Raw genomic sequence first — 7,227 nt, 5'->3', positions numbered from 1 at the left:
TTATACATTGTTTATTAACTATATAACACTCAAATATATTAAGTATTATTGATCTCATAATTATTTTATAAAATTTAAATTTTGATAACTAATTATCATAAAATTCATCAAAGATGATAAAAAAAATATTACTAATAATATTATAATGATTTCTTAGAAGAGTAGCGAAAGTTTGAGATGTTGGGTCGAAGTTGATAGAATTGCACTCGAAAATGAATTAAGATATGTTTATTTATAAAAAAATATTAAAAAAATAATTTTCAATGGAGTTGAAGGGCAAAGGAGGAGGTCCGACATTAGAGGTAATTTGGGGATACATGTCTATACCGGATCAAAGTCAAACGAGATCACTTTAACAAATAAATAAATAAATTATAAAATAGGGGTAAGTAAAAACAATTATGAGTGGCATCCTCTAGAAAGAAAAAGACCCCAATAGTGAAAAATTTTCCCAATAAATTACCCAAAAATAATAATATAAGATAAGTTAATTACCATGCGGGAAAGGAGAGACTTGTGCGGTAAGTCTGTATGATGGCCGAGTCCAAAGACCGGTCGGGGCCGTTAGGTTCGTGATCCGAGGACGTACCTCTCTTGATCCTTCATATCAACGGTCGTGATCTGTTCGATCAAAAAGGATCTACAGCCCCTATCCACGGTGGTTCCCGCCAATAGAATGATTATAAAATCCCTAACCTGCTGTTGCTCCTTTCGTGGCGATCAGCTCCGTCCTCCACCACAACCCCTAATCCTTCCCGCCGGAGAGATGGAAAGCATCGTCAAATCGAAGGCCTCCTGCGGTGGAACCCCCGGCGGGGCGGGAAACCTTGTCCTCATCCTCGACTACGGCTCCCAGTACACGCACCTCATCACCCGCCGAATCCGGCTCCATCGCCAAGCTGAGGCCTCGCGCCGTCGTCCTCTCCGGCGGCCCCCACTCCGTCCACGTCGCCGGAGCACCCTCGTTCCCCGACGGATTCATCGAGTACGCTGAGGAGAACGGCGTGTTCGTGCTCGGCATCTGCTACGGGATGCAGTTGATCGTCCAGAAGCTCGGGGGAAAGGTCGCCGTCGGGTAGAGGCAGGAGTATGGTAAGATGGAGATAGCGGTGGCCGAGGGCGAGTGGGGACTTTATGGGTCGGAGGCCATCGGTGGGCATCAGACCGTGTGGATGAGCCACGGCGATGAGGCAGTGAAGTTGCCGAAGGGTTTCTCAGTGGTCGCGAGGAGCCTGCAGGGATCAGTGGCGGCGATCGAGAATCACTCTAGAAGGATTTATGGTCTTCAGTATCATCCAGAGGTAATCTTTCGACGTCGTTCTCTGGTTTATTACTCTCTGTAGCTATTTTGTATAGATTGTCATAGAAATTCCGTTCATAGGTCAAGTAATTTGGATCTGCTTCGGTTTAATGAGGAGGACTTGCATTATGATTCTAGCAGGCTATGGGTCTGCACTGGAAAATACTTATGACCAAAAAATGTGGCTTCTGCTGTGAAATATTGCTATGAACATTAACATATACTCCTGTTTTGGAACTTAGGTCATGTCAGAGAACAAGGAAAACTATGAATTGATTATCTTTGGGTTCGTACATAAGTAACACTGTGTTTAATTAGGCATAATTTGTTTTCATTGCGGCTTCTATCTGCTTTAAGTATGATATGGTATATAATTGAATTTGACCCTTCATTTTACTTGCATCCTATTTAGTAAGGTATTGTGGCCTCTCCCTGACCAGAGGCATCATAAGAATCATAGACTTCTGTATGATTTTTCTAATTGTTTCTTATTGTGTCATAACATATAAGTCTTGCTACCATGAGTTTTTGATAGATTGTGACTTGTGTTTTGCTCCATTAATTCAGTCATGTAATTTGTTCTTGTTGGTAAGGTTTCCATGTTCAGAATCATTTTGATTTTAACCTTTTACACAAAATATGGTGTATTTTGTCTCATCAATTTAACTTCAATTGAGCGATAGGACAGAACCAAAAAAGAAAAAAAGGCAAGGCAATGTAACCAGACATTCGTCTTATCCTGTTCTGTAGAGCTAAGATTTTGACGTAGATTCAGTTTTTAATTGCTCCTCTCTTAACTGATTAACGTAACTTTTCTACTAATCTTCTAATGTAACTTTGAGTGAAAACTATCTTCTAACATAATTTTGAGTGAAGACTTTGTAAAAGAAGCTTCTCCCTATATCTACTTGGATCGAGCTGACAAGACTATCATGTTTATTATTTATGTCCTTGGTAAAAGCAAATTTTTTGTTTTTATTTCATTTCTCTCAACAGTTATCAGATGATCCAATTTCAAAAACTCTGCCTGATTGCATGTCAGTTTTTACTGAGTTAAAATCACCAATGGTGATGATCTACAAAAATCCATCTTGAAGGTGCATTATGTTGCTGTTGGTATATGCTAATTTGTTTAGAGAATTCATTCCTATAATGTCTGGCCTTCCTCGTGACTTTTCTAGTTGTTTGGACTTTGGTGTACATTCCACAATTAGTGAGGAATTATACATAGAACTTCATCAGCCCAGCAGACTGATAGCAATGCAGTCCATGATCTTTGGTGTTGGATACTAATAGCACTCTTACATTGCTTTGTTTCTTTCAATCTGCTTGTAGGTGACTCATTCGACACAAGGAATGGAGACACTGTGGCATTTTCTTTTGGATGTTTGTGGGATCACTGCAGATTGGAAGATGCAAGGTGTACTTGAGGAAGAAATTAAGGTCATCAAAGGCATGGTAGGACCTGATGAGCATGTGATTTGTGCACTATCTGGAGGAGTGGATTCCACTGACGCTGCCACTCATGTTCACAAGGTAATTGGAAACAGGCTTCATTGTGTTTTTGTTGACAATGGCCTATTAAGGCTACATGTTTTCTTAGTGTCGCTGCACAGTAGAAAATAAATACTATTTTTTTAATCTCCTCCAACTAAACAGCAAGAGTGAACTTTCCTTGCTCTAGGTATAAGGAAAGAGAGCGAATCATGTCAACTTTTCAGAGTAATCTACATTTACCTGTCACTTATATTGATGCTTCTGAGCAATTTCTTGGTAAGCTCAAAGGCATTAAAGACCCTGAGATGAAGAAGAAAATAATTGGTTGAGAGTTTATATGCATTTTTGATGATTTTGCTCAAGAGTTAGAGCAAAAATTGGGAAGAAGACCAGTGTTCTTGGTCCAGGGAACTCTCTATCCAGATGTAATAGAGTCCTGCCCACCACCTGGAAGTGGAATGACTCACTCTCACACAATTAAGAGCCATCATAATGTTGGGGGGCTTCCAAAGGATATGAAGCTAAAGCTTATTGAACCACTAAAATTCCTGTTTAAAGATGAGGTATAGGTTCCAAGTCCATGATGCACTTGTCATTAAACACATAAAAATGTTCTTACCTTTTGTCATCCAGCCTCAATTATGCTCCAATGCTGATTCCAATCTGCCACTCAATTTAAAGGTACAAAAACTGGGGAGTATTTTGAATGTCCCTGAATCATTTCTAAAGAGACCCATTCCCTGGATCTGGCCTTGCTATTCGTGTACTGGGGGATGTCACAGAAGGAAATGCCTTCGAGATTCTCCACCAGTTTGCTTGTTATCTTTTTTTAGTTCATTCCCTAACATCAATTTGTTGTCAACATGGTTTTCACTTCAAACCTTTTCTGTAGGTGGATGAGATTTTTATTCAGTCGATCAAAGATGCTGGCCTCTATGATTCCATTTGGCAAGCTTTTGCTGTTTTTCTACCAGTACAATCAGTGGTGTTCAGGGAGACCAAAGAACACATTCTCATGTGGTTGTTCTTAGAGCAATTACTAGTGAAGATGGAATGACTGCAGACTGGTTAGTGTCAGTTTCCTCTTACAACCTTGTTTTTGGATTTATTAAACAGAAAGTGAGACTGGTAGCACTTGCAGATGTATTCAAGAGTAATAGAAAGTAATATGGCTGAGACTTGGGGTGAATTTTGTTGAGTACTGTTGATGCAACAGTTTTTGAACTTCATTTAAAACTTTAACCTAAAGGGTTAAAAATTTAGCAATCACGTGAAAATGAATATGTGGATAGGTTGGTGATGAACATGAGATTTTTTGCATGTGTTGTATTCAGGAGGTACATGGTCAATTTTCACATTATAGATATCTGAAAGGCAGGTTAGAATTATTCTAATTCATGATCTGGATGTAGATACAAGATATGCAATTTACTTTAGTTGATAATGTATATAAAACTGAATAACTGAAGGTGAAATCTGATGCACAATTTTAACAACCCGATGATGTACCTCAAACCCGGTATGTTGGTCATATTTATTTGTCCACTAGGTTATCGGTACACACACTAAGGTAAATCGGGTGGTACGCTTGAACTGGGCTTGTATTGAATGATCCCACATACACATCTGATACCACCTGGTATAGGGCAGTACATGCTCTATATCAGGTGGTTCATGTTTTATTTTTTTAGTTTTTTTTTTAATTTCGTACTCGGTAGACCAGTTCAGTACTGGTCCAAGCCCTGACCCATACAATATCGGTAAACGAAACTGCAAACCTTGCCTCAGTCTAATATGATATCGTGAGTGAGGATGTGCAACCTGGATCATAGTTCTAGAGGAGTTCTAAAAGAGATTTAGTGATTCTAGCAACTATATGCATGATTTCACAGCTATTAAGCTAATTGATGGTGATGATGTATTACTAGATGAAGTCATGGTGTTTCTACAATAGTTTATTGTTTATGATGATTCATAATTCATGTCAATTAACGTTGACATAAATTATATGCTAAAATAGAGGATATGGTGAAGAATAGATTGTGAAAAGGAAGCTTTGGGATTGAAATTTAGAATACAATTAGTTAATTGAGATGCTATTCACAAGCCACCAGTTATTCCTTATGAATGTCACTGGGGCATAGGTGTATGTTGAGGTAGAGGATATGACCAACACAGTACAGAAACCATCTGCAAGTGCACCAATGGAGATAGATCTTGATATTCCTGAGTTGGTGTTTAATTTTAGGAACTGAACATGATTAGTTCTTTGCTGGCTTCAACTTTTATATGCAAAAAATGCATGGTTCACCATCCTATCTGAACCTAGCAATATTTTTTCAATTTTCATTCAGTATTAGTTTTCTTTATGGCATTAACTCAGCTATATCTTCAATCAATTTGATGCATTTCTTTTCGTAGAGCAGCTTATGCAATTGTACATGTTGCTTTCAATCGGTGAACGGTAGCTATTTTAACAATTTCTTCTGTTGATATTTACATTAGCAACCCGATACTTGTTTGTGATAGGTTTTCCAGTTCTCCTTATCATGCACTTAACGGCATCCGGTAGAGATGGCTGGTTATTTAACCATGCAATATCACTCATTGAATTTCTCCTTGGATATGGTCTTTGTAACTAACCGATGACATAAAAAAGGATGACTTCAATGCGTGATGTCTCTAAGGAGGCATTCTAATGGTTAACGTGCACTGTACATAGTTATGAAGTCAGGAATTCTTTTTTTTTTCTTTTAAAGGACCATTTAGTGCACTAGATGCTGCTAACATTAGCATCCAAGGATCGTACAGATAGGCAGCCTTGCAACTAGAGAGGTTTTCATGGCTTGAGATCTGATCATCTACATTGCAATGGAATGATCAAGGAGGCTCGCCCTCCTGAAAACATATAAAACACATTGATTACACTGGCATGCTTGAAACCTGAGCATCTACATTGCAAAGGAATAATCAGAGTCGCCCTCTTGAAAACACGTGTATCATAATAGGATATTAAGTAAACATTCATCTGCAAACCTGAAAACATATAAAATGCATTCATAACACTGACATGCTTGAGACTTTAGTAGCATCAACAAATATTGATGTATCAAGATTGGAAGATCACTATGAACACTGAAGGGTTCTTGGCCTGACAATGACCTAGTCCAAAGCGTGTGCTGTTGCTAACTGTGTTTCCAATTAAAAGGCCTTGATCTTCCTCAATCATAAAACCTGCAGAAAATTATATGTGGCAGTAGTTTAGTTGTATATTTACACACACACACACAAGATGTGTTGTGATTTTACATGCATAGTGCCGACGCATTGTTGGGAATGTTTGTAGCACTATTTCTGATTCATCTCGTAAGAGATTGATGTACTTTCATGGTCAAAACGACAAGATTCTCGATCGCTAAAAATATACATTTTGAAGATGCTGAGAAAGTCCGGGAAGGATATCTTAACCTTACCCTCTTTTATTTTCTTGCTAGCATGTTTCAGCAAATATATCAAAGTTGTATTCAAGTCTCATTGTATATCCAATCACTTGTCATGAATTCTCTACTGTGTTTTCTGATATTTTCCCTTCACATAAATCTCTTCTGGTACTATTTTGACCACAAGTTCCTTATTGATGTGGTTCGCAAGATCTGCGACAGCGTGCGTGGTGTAAATCGGGTCTGTCAGGATATTACATCAAAGCCACCGGGTACTGCTGAATGGGAATTACGTAAAATTGGCTGCTGGGTTGCTCGAAACGAACTCGTCAGACATTGCTATTTATGAGGGCTAATCTTAAGCAAATTATATTATGCAGGCTGTTGCTTTTGTGGTCTCCGTTGCGGCGCAGGTTCGGCCTTGAGGAAGGTCCACGCCACATGTTGACTTATATATAATTTTTTCTATAAACCATAAAAACAAATTTTAACATTGATTTTAGCTTTATGTAATTAATTTTCCAAAATTGTTTGCCATCATTGGATTTAATTAGAAATTTTGTCATGTATATGTATCTTAGTTTGATAACATCTCTAGGTGCATTGTTATCTTTTTATAAGTTTATGAAGATGGTTATATGTTTTTTTTAATTTTAATTTACTATGAACAATATGCTAGACATTTTTGTTCTCATTGAAAACATGCATAAATTCGAGCAAGGCTAATTACTGGTTAGTTACTTTTGGCGTTTATGTTCCTACGTTTTAAAAAGTTACATTGACATCCTTAGTCATGAAAATGAAACATTTAGATTCTTTTACTAATAGAAACATAAAAATAAAAGGTAAAAAGATAATTTTAACATTTGGTGGCGAACGATGGTGTTGATGTCGATGCAGTTGCTTAGTTGCCTTCGACGACGATAAGGTTCGCTCTCATCGCGACACCACCTGCCTCCACGAGGTGTCATCGACCTCATCGTTGATTGC

General features: G+C 38.0%; 1 pseudogene; it reads left to right on the top strand.

Annotated features, from left to right (window-relative positions):
* Window positions 1-514: 514 nt before the first annotated feature.
* On the top strand, window positions 515-6,830 carry LOC135598492 (uncharacterized; annotated as a pseudogene).
* Window positions 6,831-7,227: the final 397 nt, after the last annotated feature.

Source organism: Musa acuminata, chromosome BXJ2-1, assembly GCF_036884655.1.
Source record: "Musa acuminata AAA Group cultivar baxijiao chromosome BXJ2-1, Cavendish_Baxijiao_AAA, whole genome shotgun sequence".
Taxonomy (NCBI): domain Eukaryota; kingdom Viridiplantae; phylum Streptophyta; class Magnoliopsida; order Zingiberales; family Musaceae; genus Musa; species Musa acuminata.
Note: the sequence above shows the minus strand (reverse complement) of the source record. Positions and strands in the feature narration are given on the sequence as shown.